This window comes from Myotis yumanensis, unplaced genomic scaffold (assembly GCF_028538775.1).
Source record: "Myotis yumanensis isolate MYYU_CA2020_CCGP unplaced genomic scaffold, mMyoYum1.0.hap1 SCAF_2, whole genome shotgun sequence".
Taxonomy (NCBI): Eukaryota; Metazoa; Chordata; class Mammalia; order Chiroptera; family Vespertilionidae; genus Myotis; species Myotis yumanensis.
Window position 1 is genome coordinate 83,786,826 of NW_027223753.1, and position 18,607 is coordinate 83,805,432.

Sequence of the window (18,607 nt, forward strand, 5' to 3'; positions counted from 1 at the left end):
GGGAGAGGAGAAAAGAGGGGAGAGAGAGAGAGAGAGATTGACCAGGGAGACTGCAACCTGGACATGTGACCTGACCAGGAATCGAACCTGTGGCCTTTTGATGTAAGGAATGATGCCTCAACCAACTGAGCCACCTGGCCAGGGCTAGGGAGCATTTACAATTTATAAAGTGTTTCACAGTTGTCTTCCTTCACCTTCATCAGTTCTTGTGGAGAATGTTGGATTGAGAGTGTTCATTCCTAGAACACAGATAAGGAAATTTACTCAAGTGGTTGCAGTCAATAAATGTTGAAACTTCAACTTCTTTCTGAGACATGAAAGTCATCATTCTCTTGCTATTTATCTCTCCAGCTGGATGGTACTGAAATTACACATAAGGACTTCATCCCGTTAGTAGGAGCCTGTGCAATTTAAATTCTTCTGCAGATTCCTGTCTGATTGCAGAGGGAAGTTGTATCAAATAACAGAAAAATGAAGGCATTGGGGGCCTTAGCTCAAATAGCCTTCCACAATTGTAAGATTCCTTTTCAGTTTTGTGTTATATCTTTATAATTTTTGCATACTTTGCAATCCCAATTTATAAAGCCATGCTTGTTTTAATATAAAAATTAATATTACATTCAAGAAGATGTACCATATATTTCCAGAGATTTTGCATATTCTGGCAGACCAAATGTACCCCTCAGATCAATGATACCCTAATGTGAGATGCTCAGGCATTGTTTCTTGTAAAAAATCAGTTTTCGCTTTGTGGGAAAATATACTGAGATAAAAGGGAGTGAAGGTGAATTAATTTCCATAGTTGTTGCTAAGACAGGTGTTGATGGGTTAAATCAGGTAGGTCGTACTGACACAGTTTTCTCTGGAGAACAGGAGAGAAGGTGCAATTTGGGGGTTGAGGAAAGTTGAGAAAGCATATCAGGTAAACTGGGTGAATGATAATGAATGATGCCTTTTTACAATTTTATCTAAAGCAACCCTGAGCTTATATCTCTGATAAACATGACTCAGGAGAAAGGCATTTCAAAACCTTGATTGATATAAAATTGACTTCACTGGTAAGTTAAAGAAAACTAGGGGAAAAAATGATATCCTGAAGCATTTAAAAGAAATTCTAATTCAGGATACATAAAAACAGTGTGCTGTTATCAGTAGCAATAGGTATAAAGGACAAGGCATAAATTATAATTTATATTGTAACTATTCCCTTGACTTAGGCTGCTCATTGGTAACATATCTGAATAATCATGACATCAAAAACAAATAAAAAAAATAAGCAAGACTTCTGTGGTATAAAGGCTCTTTGAACAATTACAATCTCTGTATCATTTAGAAGCCTATAAGAAACTTTATTGAAGTTAATTTTGGGGTTTTATTTTTCTTGTTGGTACTATAGGATTAGAACAATAACATCTACACTAATAAAAGAGAAACATGGTAATTAGCGTACGACTGCTACCCTTCCCATTGGCTAATCAGCATATCCTTATGCAAATTAACTGTCAGCCAAGATGGTGGTCGGCAGCCAGGCAGCTGGAAGCGAACATGAGGCTTGCTTGCTCCAGTGACTGCAGACTCCAACGTTCCCTGCCTGCCTTGCCGGCCTCTCAGCTGCAACTCTAAGAAACTTTGTAACAAATATAGAAGCTAAACAAAACCCCAGAATCCAGCTTTCAGCCGACCGGGACCTCAGAGCTGGAGTTATACATTGTTTCGATTATAGAACGCAATCAGCAGCAGAAGCCTCAGAACTAGAGCCAGAGCTAAAGCTGGCCCAGAATAAAAAAAAAAAGAAAAAAGAAAAAAAGGAGCGGTTGGGAGCTTCAGTCAACAACTGCCAGCCTGAAAGCAGCCCTCAGCTCCTCACCCGGCCAGGCACCCCAGTGGGGACCCCCACCCTGAAGGGTGTGTGACCAGCTGCAAACAGCCATCATCCCCTTATCCAGGCTGGCCAGGCACCCCAGTGGGGACCCCCACCCTGATCCAGGACACCCTTTAGGGCAAACCAGCCGGCCCCCAGGCCTCTATCCTATAGAGTAAAAGGGTAATATGCCTCCCAGCACCGGGATCAGCGGAGCCGCGAGGCCACTTGGCACTGGATCAGCGTGACAGTGGCGGTGCCCCAACCCCCTGATTGGCCCTGCTCTGTGTGTGACAAGGTGCGGCGCCCCAACCCCCCCCCCCCCACAGGCCCTGCTCTGTGTGCGACAGGGTAGAGCCATAACCTCCCCATCAGCCCTGCCCTGAGTGTAACAGTGGCGGCGCCCCAACCCCCTGATCGGCCCTGCTCTGTGTGTGACAGGGGGTGGTGCCCTAACTCCCCTATCAGCCCTACTCTGTGCATGACAGGGGGCAGCACCCCAACCCCCTGATTGGCCCTGCTCTGTGCATGACAGGGCAGTGCCCCAACTCCCCAATCGGCCCTGCTCTGAGCCTGACCAGGGGCTGCACCTAGGGATTGGGCCTGCCCTCTGCCACCCGGAAGCAGGCCTAAGCCAGCAGGTCGTTATCTCCCAAGGGGTCCCAGACTGCGAGAGGGCACAGGCCAGGCTGGGAGACCCCCCTTCCCCCGACCGAGTGCACAAATTTTTGTGCATCGGGCCTCTAGTTATTTTATAATTACCCTTTTATCGGGTAGTTATGGTTAATTTGCATATTGCTCTTTTATTAGATAGGATTAGGCTTCTCATAATTGGGTTGTTAAATACTAAAAAAATATTAGTTTTTGAAAGGTGAACATAAGTTATTTTGCTTATTACCCTTTTATCGGGCCTAAGCTGGCAGTCAGACATTCCTCTGGCAGCCCGGGAGCCCTCGGGAGATATCCACTTGCCAGCAGGGAGCAGGCCTAAGCTGCATTCAGACATCCTTAGTGCTGCTGAGGAGGCAGGAGAGGCTCCCACCACCACTGCTGTGCTGGCAGCCATCAGCCTGGCTTGTGGCTGAGCAGAGCTCCCCCTGTGGGAGCACACTGACCACCAGGGGGCAGCTCCTGCATTGAGCATCTGCCCCCTGATGGTCAGTGTGTGTCATAGTGTCCAGTTATTCCCAGTCATTCTGCTATTAGGGTCAGTTTGCTTATTACCCTTTTATTATATGGGATAGAGGCCTGGTGCATGGGTGGGGGCTGGCTGGTTTGCAATGAAGTGTGTCTTGGATCAGGGTGGGGGTCCCGCTGGGGTGCCTGGCCAGCCTGGGTGAGAGGCTGAGGGCCATTTTCAGGCTGGCCACACCCCCTTCAGAGTGGGGGTCTCTACTGGGGTGCCTGGCCAGCCTGGGTGAGGGGCTGAGGGCCACCTTTTATTCTTTCTTTTTTTTTTTCTGGGATTTATTTATCTTCTATAATTGAAACTTTGTATCCTTGAGAGGAGCCCAGTGCCAGCCAGGGCAGGTGGGAAGCTTGGCTTCCTCCATCACCGGGGGGCAACCCAAGCCTCCTGCTCACTCCAGCTCCGTGGCCCTCGCCATCTTTGTGACGGAGTGTTGGAGTGATGGTTAATTTGCATATTGTTCTTTTATTAGATAGGATTAGGCTTCTCATAATTGGGTTGTTAAGTACTAAAAAAATATTAGTTTTCGAAAGGTGAACATACCATCTTTTTTTTGGCAAAGGTGATCTGGGGCAAAAATAATGCCATAATTATTATACCGATACACTATTCCTTCTGTTCTGCAGAAATCCCCTCTCCTCTTCTAATTCCACCTGGGAGTCTCCAGGACAATGGCAGCCTCTCAAATGCAGGCTGGTCTGAAGATCCATCCTAAGATGTGCCTGGTTCATGAAGAGTTAGACAGGACACAGACTATCCTGGATACTAGTTGGCATCCTCCAGTTCCATGGTCCCTTGTTATGTTGCTGCCAATGACGAAAATGGTATCTATGGCATAGGTCTAATGTAAGGTCTTGCTGGGCTGTGGATGCCCGCCCATGGTATCTACCCTGAGCCTTAAAGCTGTCTTTCCCATGGGTGTTATTGCCTGACACCAGAGGCCACTGAAGGCCACTAGCCAGTCCTTGCTACCTCTTGTTTCTGCTGCTATTGACTGGTTCCAATACTGCTGATGTTTCCGTTTCAAGTTTAAGGGCTATTTTGCTGCAATAGTTCTCGAGGGTTTCATGGCTCTTTTCATTTTAGTCCCTTTGTTCAAAGGAAGAACATGAGTCAAAATTGTCTGTCTGGAATTTAAGGATGAGATGTCTTTCCTAGGTCTTTCACCTGTAGGAGGTATAGGGATTTATTCAAGAACAAGGCACATCCTCTATTTTCCATCCTAATGATTGTCACACTTTATGGTAATTACTTGCCTAATGTCTGTTTTACTGTTGGACTATAAGTACTTTCTATGAATGAAATAACAATAGTAACAACAGAGAAACAACTAGAATTTATGTGTTCTATTGGGCACTATTATACATGTGTCATATTAGTAACTCATTCAATCTTTATATCATAACTCAATAAGGTGGACCTGATAATTATTCCCATTTTGCAGATGACAAAACTGAGGCATAGATTCAATAACTTGGCCCAGGTCATAGAGTTAGTCAGTGAGAGAGCTAAGATTAGGATTCTCATTTTCATCAAATGGAAAGTCAGTTTTTCAACTGAAACCTTAACCTTTGCAGGACAAAACCATATTATTTTTTTGTTTCTTATCATTTCAAATAATAACTGAGGGAAAATGTTCACACCTGGAGATCAATTAATTAAAAAGTTGCTTTAATTCAAACCCTAGTTTTCTATTTGTAACTTTTCATTCACTATTGCTTGACTGAATTAAATACATAAGTATTTAGTGTAAGTGTGTGTGTGTGTGTGTAAAATTTCCATAACCTCCAAGTCCATCACAAGTGACCTCTTGTGGCCAACATCTCCCTATTATGGTCACAGTAGTAATCATTGCAGGCTGTCTTATGCAGCATGCTTACAGCTATTGTTTTCTTGTTACACTACGAAATCGCTGCTACATTTTCCAAAATTAATTCAGCAGTCATTTGACAAGTGCCCACTAGGCTCAAGACACTGTTGTCAGGCAATGCCTTGCACAAGGCACCATCTGCAATGCCAGGATCTGTGCAGTTTAAGCAAAATACTCCCAAACTCTCTTGGCCGTGTTGCCATTGCAGGAAGCGGACTCATCCTCAAATGATTTCTTGGAGCATTTGCCTATAGTCATTTGAAGGTTAAAATTTCTTTCCAGCTCAATCAAGCAGTTTCTTCTTCTTTGATTTCTTCAGGTATAAAATAATTTAATACTAGTCCCTATCTCCCAGTCTCTCCGCTGGGGTTCTGAACTCAGATAATACTTGTAAGGCACTTTGTTCTCAGAAGAAAAGTCACAGTTAGAAAGGTAAATATTGTACACCTGATTGCATTAGGGGCAAATGTTGTTATTGGCCAAGCTTTCCTCTGCCTTCACATGCCATGTACTAAAAGCATATGTAATAAAGAGAAAACTCCTTTTCAAGCTTAAGTACAAAAGAATAAAGCAACCATTGTGCCTAAGGGGGTCTTGGAAGGCATCAGAAATAAATCAGATTTAGTCTTCCAAATCATTTGGAAAGTTATCAGACCACAATTCATGATAGTCCATTAACTTGCATTGGTCAAATTGTAGTCCTAACTATCCATATTTGCAAATATTTCCACTTTTTTCTGGTCTCTTGAATTAGAGGTTAAAAGCATCAATATGACAACTGCTTGACAGCTCTTTAGGTTTTAATTGCCTACAGTCACAAGGCCAACATAACCCTAAATTGTTATCAGCCTTTGAAAGGACAACTAATTTTTATTGTGAACTGTATTTTAATGATCAGTAGTGGAATATGTTCCTGAGATACGTAGATAAATAAGACAATGAATGGCTTTATTTATGAGATGTCAACTGAACAATTTAACAACTTCAATTATCTTAATAGTCAACCATTATTAACTGCAGTGTAATGAATGGTTTTTCAGTGGCCATTATTATAAGTTTAAACCTATGTACAATGCCTTGCATGGTGTTTGGTACTAGTATATAGAATGTGTTCAACAAATGCTAACTTCTTTAGTTTCTTTTTAAAAATTGGGATCTTCATCATGCATTTCCTGAGTGAACTTTGTGGTTCTGTTTGTCACTCTATCCCCAGTGTTCGGCAGAGTTTCTGGCAGCAGATGGGTGGCCCATAATATTTGTAGAATGGGTGAGCCTATCACAGAGTGGTAAACTGGCATTTGAATTTTTTTTCTAGCACAGCTTAGAGTGAGAATCTAATAAGATAAAACACAGGAAAGCAAAATACATTAACTTTTTTGTTGTTCTGAGCCATCTTTTATGTATTTTTTGGCCATTGTTTATGTTTATGATTGCTGATGGTTATTTTATCTCATCTTAATGTTAAGTAACATAAATCTAAATTTTCTTTAAAATGAGCACCAACAAAGACATATTTTAACAGGTTTATTAAGGTACTAGAGGCCCGGTGCACGAATTTGTGCATGGGTGGGGTCCCTTAAGGTGGCCTGTGGGGATCGGGCCCTGGCTCGTGCCCCGAGGCTCACAGCCCCAGCTCACACTCCGAGCCTTGCAGTCCCACCTGGGATCCCGCCTTGGCCTGGTGTCGCCCCCTCACCTGCTCCACTATCCCGATTGCGGGGCAACTGATGGGGGCTGGGTCCCCCCACCCGGATCCCTCAGTGCCTAGGAGCCTGGGAGCCTTACAACAGCCAGCCCCCACCACCGCACTGGTCATAGTCTGTGGGGTGATTGGCAGGGTGATCGGGCTCCCGCTCACACCCACCTTGCCTGGCATCTCTCACTCACCTGCTCCATCATCCTGCCATGGCCCAGCTCTCATCAGGGACCATCAGGGCTGGCAACACCTCCACTGCCGCCCACTGCCAGCACCGTGTCGCCGATGCCCGCCTGTTCCACGTCACCCCCTGGTGGTCAGTGCATGTCATAGCGAGCGGTTGAACTCCCAGTTGAATAATTTTCATATTAGGCTTTTATTATATAGGATATTTCATACTACTTACAATTCACCCATGCATAATGTACAATTCAATGGCTTTTAGTTTGTTGATAGCCTTGTATAACCATCACCACAATCACTTATAAAACTTGTCATTATGCACCCCTTAGCCATTACCCTCAAGCCTTCCTCCCCATATTTCCTAGCTTTACCATTCATGAATCTACATTCTGTATTTATAGATTTGCATATTCTGGAAGTTTCATGTAAATGGAGTCATATAATATGTGGACTTCTGTGCATAATATTTTTAAAGTTCATCCATGTGTCAGTTCTATTTTTATTTTGTTCCAGTCTTGTTTTAAGGGTACTTGGTCATATTTAGCCACGTATGAGCACTAAAAGTCTCTCTGTACAGACAAGGCTTATTGATTGGAGAGTGTCTGTGTTGTCATCAGTCTTGAGTCTAGCTGTTTGGTTGAGTGATGAAAACTTCCAGCTGCTCACCAAAATCCACACCCCCGCCTCCTTGCAATTGAGTATGGTTTTGTGACTGAGTTTTATACAATGAAATGTTAGTAGAAATGATTTTTCCCACTTCCAGGGCTGGCCCATGAAAATACCTTAGTGTATTCCCCTATGTCTAGGATGAAAATGACCCACATAAAATGACCTTGGTAATAATGTGTTAAAGATGGCAGAGATTCCATCATCTCCGGTGCCTGTGTGATGACAAGACTCACACATGAGCAAGAACTAAACATAAATGTTTTTCAGCATTATTTTGGGGCTAGTTGTTTGTTTTCTCTAAGTGATACAAGGGGGAACCCCGAAATACCAGTATCTGGTGTTTTTTTTCCTGGGTTGATTCACTTTCTCCAGAGATGAATACTCCAGTCTCCTGTCTGCAAGGTGCATTAAGTTGACTATTGGCATTCTGTCATTCAGGGAATGATAGAAAATAGATAGTATACAGACTTTTCTACTGATTACATTCAGTATTTCAATACTACCTTCCTCTGTACCTGGTATTTCTGAATCGGGGGCCTCTGAGGTTCTTTATTGGAAGAAATTGCCTCATATTTAATTGTACAAGTGGAAGAGAATTTGCCTGGTTATCTGGAAAGGGTAAAGCAATCTTAAAATAGATTTCCGATGAAATGACTGTGTTTATACCCTGCTTGGACCTTCATCTTACAAAGTTTCTGGTGTTTCCTATGCTTTAGCCTTTCTTGAGGTCTACAGAGCAAATTGGCTGTTGGTTAGTGCTATCACTCTCTGCAAAACTTAGATTTGAGAGTCCACTGTTCTGCTAGTAGTACTATTTCTCCAAGTGCTTTCTATCTTTCCATTTTGGGTTTGAAAGTTGCAGATTGAAGAAATGAAAGAGGTTGAAGAAATGTCTCTGCTTGACCATCCTAAGGTCAGAAATTTTCTATCATTTTAATTAATCTGTGAAGATTAACTTCTAAATGATTTTTTTACAAAACACAGAGAGATCCAAGATTAGTTATTTCCAAATAAACTCACAGAATCTATACATTTTTTTGATGTTCATTTAACATTTAACTGCTTAGTAGAACATTAGGTCAGATGTCTCAGGGCAGGAAAAGAGACTGTGCCTTCTATCACACACTCATGACCTCACAATCTCACATGGACAGTTGCAATCTGGAGACTGGTAGTCTTGAAGTCTTATGGTCTCAGCATCTCATCAGTCCATAATTCCACATTCTTATGGTGTCCAGTTTTACAGGCTCATAGGCTTTATGTCTCATGGTCAATGAATGTATCCCCTATTCTCATGGCCTCACAGTTTCACAATCTTGCATACCTGAGGAATCATGTTTAAGGGTAGTAGTCTCATGAGTTTGGCCACAGGGCCCACCAGGAGGAAGAGATAGTTCCCAAAGGAGAACTAAGATTTACCAAAGCTGCAATCTAATATCCATGAAGGTAAATACAAAGAAAATAAGCCCTATATACATTGTAGTCAAACTCCTGAAAACCAAAGATTAATAAAAAATTTTAAAAGAAGCCAAAGAATAACAAACTTAGGAGATACAGGTGAACAATGATTAGAACGAAAACTAGTGTCTCATCAGAATGGAGTCAGAACACAATGGAATAGTATCTTTAAAGTTCTGAAACAAAACCAAATATCATCCTATAATTCCACATTTATTAAATGCTTTTTAAAAAATAAAGACAAAATAAAGACATTTTTTGATATACCGAAACTGAGATAATTTGTTGCTGGCAGACCCATACGATAAGAAATGCCAGTGAAAGCTTCTTCTATGTTGTCAGAATGTCAAATCTACAAGGAAAGAACAAGCAACACTGGATAAATATGTGGGTAAATATTTTTTAAATGTTTTTATTTCTTTTCTTAAATTAATTTGAAAGATGATTAAAAGTAAAACTAGTAACAATGTACTATAGAGCTTAAAACATATTTTAAAATAAAATATGTAATAACAATAGAACAAAAGGAAGGAGGGGAGTGTACTTAGAATTACATTGTTTAAGGCTCTTACATTATATCATGAAGTGGTATAGTATTAATTCAAGGTAGACTATAATAAATTAAAGATGTATACTAAAATCCTTAGGGGAATCACTAGAAAAAAATTACAGATAGATATAGCTAAAATACCAATAGAAGAGATAGAAAGAACTACTAAGAGATAGTTGATTAACCCAAAGAAGAAAAAAAAGCAATAAAGAAAAGAGGGACTAGATAGAAAACAAGTAATATGATACCAGACCTAAACCTATTATATCAGTGATTACATTAAGTGTAAATAGACTAAAGCACTCCAGTTAGAGGGCAAAAACTGTCAGACTTGGCATGGATGAGGACTGGCTGGTTCAGCTTGGAAGAATAAGTGAATTTAAATTTTGCTATAGAGAAAACTAATGCATACAATAATCCATGGGAAAATTTGCATCTTCAAAATTTAAAGTGAAATTGTGGGAAATATAAAAATTTTTTCTATCATTTCTTAAGACAGAAAGCCCTCTGCAGTCTGACCTGTATCTCTGAGATAACAGTTTCCCACCTGGTCAGGAGACAAAAAGTATGCAATATTATGGGCTGGAGAATAATTTGGCTTCTACCACCTTACATCTTCTTTGGGTACTGAACCAAAACACAAAATATAAAGAAAATTCCATCATGATAAAAACATGTTGGATAAAGAAGCTTTGTACTTGAAATGTCCCAGCTGTTATTTGAAAATAAGAAGTCTGGTATGCTTTTCCTACAGCTAAGAATTTCTACAACCTGACACGACTGTATCAATCAGTAATTACATTAAGTAATTGCATTAAGCTGAGGCTAAGCTTAATATGATAACACATGACCTTTCTACTTAAAGGCTTACAGTCACAAAAGTCTATTGCTCAAATTCATGTCTGTTATACATTGGATACAGGTTTTCTCCATAATCTCTTCCTTCTGGAGGAGCGGCCCCAACTGGGACCACTGACCTCAGCAGAGGGACAGAAGAGGTGGCAGAATCACACTGGCTTCTAAACATTCTTCTCAGAGTATTACTTCTGCTCACATTCCACAAGCTAAAGCAAGTCACACAGCCAGCTAATGATATTGGGAAGCTTAATTCTCCCAAATCATAGGCAGGGACTATTGAAAACAAAAATACACTCCACCACATCAACCCAACTTGTAAGGGGCCAGATATGTTGATCTAGGCTCTTTTGAGGAGCCTGGGCTTCTGAGTAAGAATAGACTACTGAGTGTGGTTTCATTTCAGGGATGGTAATTGTGTAAAGCTGGAAAGAGTTCACAATTTATTTCACATGGTTTAGTTCAGTGGTCGGCAAACTGTGGCCCCTTGAGTGTGGCTCTTCCACAAAATACCAGGTGCTGGCGCACATGTACAGTGTGATTGAAACTTCATGGCCACACTCAAGGGGCCAAAGAGCCGCGTGTGGCTCGCGAGCCTCAGTTTGCCGACCACTGGTTTTGTTCAAAACAGGTAATAAGAAATGCAAAGGACGTATAGGACATAAAGATGTAAATGTTTTTTCTTTCTTCTATCTCCACCCTAAGGTTGGAGGCCTCGGGAACTTATATAGCATGCAGCACCTTTAGGCCAGAGGAATGGGGATCAGTGATTTTGCTGACTTTTATACCCTCAGTTCTATCAGTGCCCAGAAACCACTCATATCACCAAATAAGCTAATAAATTAGCTACTTGGCAAATTACATAACCCAGGCCTGAGGACCAGAATCTGGGTCTTGAAATTCTTGCTCTGCCAGCCTTGAGGCAATGTTTCCTCTATTGTTTCTGCACTGGAAGATGGCCCAGGAGTTTTCCATTCATGTCTAATTTAGGGCACTTTTGGCCTTTGTCTGCTACAGCGTCAAAGTCAAAATTGTCTCGCTATAAATGAACATACAGTCACCTGATAATAACAATTTTCCAAGTGATCATCTCTTTCCTTTTCTATATCTCTGGTTTTCAGCCTATACTCTGGGGAAAGAGGTGGGGATACTTTAACTATAAGGAGGGACAACATCCATATTTTTATAAGAAGAAGTCTGGTGAGACTTCATGCTCACCCTACCTCACTCTTCCCATCTCAGGATTGGAAACAATATTTTCCCTCATATAATTCCAGGTGGAAGAATACCTTCCTCAAAAGTTGATTGGGAAGAATCCCACTGGAGCATTCAGACAACAGTATGATGTATTTCCTTCTCTAGGCATAACCTGAGAAACAGAACTCTCTACCAAGGAACATCTCTTCTTACTCATGGTTAAGTTTAGCACAGTCAAGATGTATATCTCACGATATTGTTATCCCCAGAAAAGGCATTTTAAGATTTGAGAGTGTACTAAGGTAACTATCCTTAATATAGACTTTTGGGTTATTCAGACTTTCCGCCTTCTGATTTACAAGATTGTACCTCTTTTCTGTTGCCTGGTGTTATTTTCGTCATCATGTGTTTTGTTTTTTGTTGTTGTTTTTCTTTTTTAAATTTTGCCACTACCAATTTATTTGGCTGTAAGAAAGTGTCAGTTTAAAAAACTCCAAGTCAAATATGGAACCACCATCCTTTTTTAAACCTTAAGATTTTTCAATGGAACAGCAGAATCTCAGGTTGTTTTTGTCCCCCCACCTCCCTAAATTTTCTAGGTTTAAAAATTCTAAGAGGAAACTGTAGTCAATTATTAAATTTTGAATGTTTTCATTGAATTATTAAATTTTGCAATGGGTTGAAATGAAACATGTACTCATTCCAGCCAAACTCAGCAGGTATTTATTAAACACTAGAGGCCCAATGCATGACATTCATGCACGGGAGGGGGGTCCCTCAGCCCAGCCTGCACCCTCTCCAATCCGGGACCCCTCAGGGGATGTCCGACTGCCTCTTGCAATCCGGGACCGCTGGCTCCTAACTGCTCACCTGCTGCCTGCCTGATCACCCCTAACTACCCTTCCCTGCTGGCCTGATCGCCCCTAACTGCCTCTGCCTCAGCCCCTGTCACCGTGGCTTTGTCCGTAAGGACATCCGGAAGATGCCTGGTCTAATTAGCATATTATCCTTTTATTAGTATAGATTATATGCAGTATCTTGTGCTTGATGCCAAGAAGAACATGGTTCTTGATCTCAGGAAATCTTCATTGTTTCATTTACCAAATATTTACTGAGTACATATAGTGTGCAAAGCATTGTGGGATGCAAAAATGATAAAACAAACACATTAAGGGCTGAAAGCAATGGTAGTCATAACAATACATATACTCAAATAATCATAATTTAGTGAGGATATAGGAAACTAAAGTGATGTAGGTATTCAGAATAAGAAGTTACATCACCATGTGGATATTGTGAAGTACTCTTGAAAGAGCAGTTGAGGTTGACTTTGAAAGAAGATGTGTTTTCAACAGAGATAAATGAGAGTCAAGGAGACACCCACCTAATGTGATAGAATGAGGAAAGGCATGGAAGCAGGAAAACTTCAGTTATCTTTGGGGTCAAAGAGTGGTCCAGTTCATATGGAACATGGATGACATTTTAGGAGCAATAGAGGATAAAGATGGGAAGATAGATGATGCACAATCTTGAATACTTGTACAAAGAGTTTCAAGTTTATTCTGTAGAGCACGGTTCTCAGATGTTAGCATGCTTCAGAATCACCTGGAGGGCTTGTTAAAACACACATTACTAGGCCTCAACCTCAGAGTGTCAGATTCATAGGTCGGAGGTGGGGACTAAGAAACTGTATTTCTAACAAGCACTGCAGGAGACAAAGCAGTGTCATTGAAGATTGGAGGCCTCTCATCAGAGCAGTTGGGAATTTGGTAGCAGGAAGTATAATGGGTTGGAGGAAGGAGACACTGGATTAGAGGAGACAAGTTCTAGTTCCAGTGTGAGTAAAGGAGGTCTAAACTTAGGTACTGGGAACAATCATGAAAAGGACAAAATAGACATAAGATAAATCATGAGAGTAAATGTGAATGCTGCATCCATTTGCAGCTAGGGTTCAGGATCTGAAGAAGGGGCCACACACAAATGAATACACTAAACAAGAAATATGAATTTAGAAGGCATGCAGGGCCAGGCAGAAAACTTCCCTCTAGTGGAGAAGCTCCCTCAAAACTGGATCCCATCTGCTTTTTATTCACTTGAATACACATTTGCCCTTTAGGAATGCAAACAAGCATATCAAAGGTAAAGTTTGGTAAACAGTAAAGGGATTATCAGATTAGGGAATTGCCTTGAGCCATTTGGCCAAGAGCAGGGCAATATTATGCTGATTTTCAACCCTGCTGAATTAATATGCTAACTACTGTTGGTCTTAGCCTCTGGCAAGTAAAATTCACCCAAGGTAACACAGAAAAATTGTGTACTACCATGGGATAGTATTTCCAGTCTCTCTCTCCTTCTCTCTCTTATATTCATTGATCCAATCATTGTCACTTATCCAAATTCTTTAGCTGCATTACCTTATAGAAGGCCATTGCATACCTTCGGGCTTTCGTTTTTTTGAACTTTAAATTGAGAGTTGGACAAAATCCATAGTTTCTATCCAATTTATTTTTTAAAGAAACCATACATTTCTTTAAAATTGGGCCAGGCATCAATGCATCTCCATAGAACTCAAGAGGCTTCTGAAAGCAGAGTTTAGAAAACACTGCAATCTCTGTCTTGTTCACCCTAGCATAAAATGCTTTCTGAATTATAATTGCAAATTAATAGAATTCTTACCCCCTCCCCCCAAAAAGACATATGCTTAGTGGCAGCCAGAAATAAAGCTCTGAGAAAAGCATACCCAGTTGGCTAATTATAAAATAAACAGATTTCAGCATATCCTAAAATAGATATTGCTTTGGTGTTATTTATGCCAATGAAGACCTAGAAAGAAAGGGAGAACAGTGCAGATCAGAGCCACACTGATAGTTAATTCTCAAAAGGTTAAGACACTGATCATTAGCTCATCAATCCTCATTCAGAGAATTAGGCTAAACTAGGTTTTATGTTTTTAAATGAAGGTTTTGGTTATATTTTAGACTTAACTTTGGAAACAACATTCTGGATTTAAAGACCTCACATTAGAAGATGAGTCTCTTATAATTGCATACATTTATGTTTTGATTAGCAATTGAATATATATATGTTTTACCGGTAGCTAGATTTGCTTTTATTTCTACCATTATTGCTTGATATAATCTAGACTTTTGTCTTCCAAAAGAAATACTCAAAAATTAGTGCAATGCATTCTGTATTTATGGGTTAGAGAGAGTACCTCTCTTCTGGGCACACTGACAACACTAATGAAATTAAATGCCCAGGAAAGAAATTACCAAACATAATTTAATTGCCTCTAACAACAAAGCTGAATTTGGGTGCCAATAGTCTCTTTTATAACCATAGGTCTTTTTATGATGAGAAAAGTACTTTAGCAATAACAAGTTTCAACAGAAGCAGTAGATGCGTGGGAGGAAATTGCAAACAGGGACAGGCATAACATTTTATTGTAGGTGGATTTTTCCCTTTCCCCCTACATGATGTCAGTTCTGTATGAACTTAATCGCAGTACGTTCCTTTTTTTTTTGGAGATTTTCATAACTTGTAAAACCTACCTGGTTGCTAATGTCAGTTCCTTTTAAAAAAAGAACAATTGTTCAGAGCTTGTGAGCCTTATTTGAAAATGTTCAGATCTGCTGGGTTCACATGGGGCCAACTGAAACTTGGTCCTAAACTTTGGCCAGAGAGATCATCTCAGACAAATTTGGCTCACCTTGCATCACAGGAGAATTCTCAGAAATACAGAATTATTATCCTTTTCAAAAGAATGGAGGAGTAACAACAAATATTAGACAAGAAAGGAGCTTGAGGGAGTATTATTATTATTATTATTATTATTGGAGAGATTCAATCAGATTTAATTGAAAAAATGGAACATGTCTTACATAAGAATCTTCTAAGTTAGAGATGTTATACCTACCTAGGCATTACAGAAGATACACAAACCTTCCACAGGTAGGTAGTAGATAGACAGTTTTGATAAAGGAGTCGAGGAACAATTTAGAAACTGTTTAGAAAGAGAGAATCAGGAGACAGGAAATGCTTCAGGAGGCAAGATCCTTAGAAATTATCTTGGGATGCAGTTTCAGTTGTGTCAATGTCCTGTTCCTGGTTCAATTTCTTGAACTCCGCCACTTAGAAAATGTGCTCAAGATATGTTTGACATCTTGGTGGTCCTTGGTAGTTTATTGGTTGTCCAAGAATGTCAGCATCCTTTCTGGCATGGAATTCCAGGTCTTCTGCAGTATACCTATTGGAAATCTGAGCAAGCCCTGCCATCTCAGAGGAGAAGGTCTCATCTAAGTCACACAGCTCCAGCAGAGGAGGTGACAATTCCCTGACACTGAGATGGAAAACCCCTGACTGAAGGGCTGGCTGAAACTGAGGTTGGATGAACTGAAGAGAATCACGTTTCACATTTAGTTGTTCGTGTGCCTTGAGGACCTTGGGGAGAGAAGTGGTACCCAGCAGGTAAATGGACAGGGTGAAGAGGGTGGTGAAGTCCAGGGGTTCTCTTCGCCACCCTGGCGATCCAGTCGAAGGCACTCTGACAGGGTGGCTATGTCAAGCAGCATCATGGAGTTGGACACCTCTGGGTCCTCAGCCTCAGTCTAGTTTAGGCAGATGTCTTCTGTTGTGAGCCACTGGAAAACAACATCCATGATTTGGCTGTTTTCTTCTTTCCCAACTATTGGTCACTAAACATGTGACATGAGCCCAGCACTGCCAGCTTCCCACTGTGGTTCTTTGAGTGGCAGAAAGCTAGATGGGTCTGTTAAGTGGGAAACAGAACAGCCACTGCTGCTGCCATGACACTCCAGGTGGCACCGAGAGGACATACAAAGGTGAGCACCTGGCCTGCTCTGCTGCTTTCTTCAGTGTTCCAGGCTCGGCCTCCCCTGCAGCTCGGCTGATTGCCCTGCTCAAGACTCCATTGGACTCCAGGGCTTCTTTAGGATGAAAATAATAACACATTTCTAATCACAGAACCATTATTATCCATGATTTCATGTTCTTCCAGGAGAAAGTTAATACTGGTGTCAAAACTGGATTCCCCACTCTCTCCTAGCATCACAAGGATATATCCACTGGGTCAAGGTATTTCTTCAGGACCTCACACTCAACTGCAGTAAATATTCCCCTTGGTCCAGCTGAAATCCACAGGTTCAGCCCAATTAACTTCTCAGGTGTAATTCTCTTCTAAGCTCTGAATCTTCCAAAGGCCCTGGAGTCTCTTCTGCATGGATTTGTAGCCATTGTTGGCAGTAAATATTTCCTTTCTGTATGTATCGAAAAGAATGGTATTCCGAAGCTCTTCCTTCATGGTTACCTGAGGCTGGGTGACCACCATCCTCACCAGCCACATCCCAGCATCCCAAGGCCCAGTATCCAAGGCTTAGCAACAGTGGAGGCCGAGAGGCGCGCTGGGAAAGCGTGGGTCGAGGCGAGCAATTATTTTCTTAAACTATACACATTCAGAAAAATTGAGTTTTGAGTAAATTGAGGGGTTTGCTTAGAACCACATAACTATTAATGACAGAGGTAGGACACTAACCTTCTGAATAGTATTATCATCGGGTGCCCACATACAGTGCTGAATGATTGGACTCTGGTGTATCTGTTAATAGGTACTCCTGCTGATAGTGTACAGATCACCAACACAAGAGTGGGAAGGAAGTAGTTGTGCATGGTATACTGTACCCACCTTCCCATTCTTGCCTTAAACAAAAAACCTTTTTTTCTGCAGATGTACATTTACTCATGAGATGAGATGAAGAGCTTTTACTGAGTGACAGGAGGGTTGATGAGTTGATGAGCTGACGGATTATTTGGGAGTAGATCCTATGTCAGATGATGTGAGGCATCTGCCCCCTTTTCCATGCGCCACACTTTACCTCTATAAGTAGAAAACATAAAGGTATTGAATATTGATTGTACCTTTCAATTAATGCTTGAAGCTTGAATATTTTTATATAGTCTAGAATTAGATTACTGTTAAAAGTGATATAATTAATGTAATATATAATATATGATCGAAGTGTTCATTTTGATGAGTTTTTATGTCACTTTTCAACATTTTATCATGAAAATTTTCAAACAGAGAAATATTGAAATATGTGTACAATGAGCCCCCATATTCTAGCACTTAGACTCAGGGTTGACTGAGATTCATGAATCTACAGATTTTGTCTTTCACAAATATGGACAAATTTCAGCCATTATTTATTTAAATTATTTTTAGGGGGCCTCATTCTGTCTTTCCTCTCCTTATTGGAGTCCAAAAATTCTGTTAGACTTCTTGATATTGTCCCAGGCATTCTTGAGGCCCTATTCATTATTTTTAATCCTATTTTTCTCTCTATTTTTCAGACTGAATAATTTGTTTCTTTGTATTAAAGATCAGTAATGCTTCTGTAATTTCCAATATGCTATAAACTCATTCATTGAGTTTTTTATGTCAGCTTTTTTTAGTTCTAAAATTTCCATTTTTTCTAGTTTCAATTTCTCTTCCATATTTCCTATCTTTTCTTTCATTATGAGCACTCTTACATACTTTAGCATAGTTGAAATATCTGCCTTAAATTCCTTGCCCACTAATTCCAATATCTGATCCATGTTGGAGTTCCGTCTCCATTGATTGTCCTTTCTCTTGAGTGTGGATGATAGTTTCCTCTTTACTGAATCATTTTTTATTATATTCTGAAATGATATGTTGTAGACACTTAGGATTCTGTAATGTGTGCCTATTCTAGAAGGGCCTTTTGGAAATGTATCTGATAGACAACATTAGAGCAGTTCCGGTTTAAGACAATGTATACTATATTCATAAAATCTCTATCATCTGGTTTCCCTACCTTGATATTTGATTTATTCTAAATCCTAGCCCTGTTCTACTTGTGTCCTCAACAAAATCTTCTGACATTATATATTCTGTAGCTCAACACCCATAATGCTCTCAATCATGGTTAAAGATGTATTCTAGGTAATTTTTGTATATTGTCTCTTGTTTCTTATGCACTGATATTAGATATGGATTTTTCTACCCATTTTACAATAAAGAAGCTCAGATTCAATCAGAAATT

At 40.4% G+C, this 18,607-nt stretch overlaps 1 pseudogene; it reads right to left on the bottom strand.

Moving 5' to 3' along the window:
• Window positions 1-15,584: 15,584 nt before the first annotated feature.
• On the bottom strand, window positions 15,585-16,848 carry LOC139001934 (intraflagellar transport protein 52 homolog pseudogene; annotated as a pseudogene).
• Window positions 16,849-18,607: the final 1,759 nt, after the last annotated feature.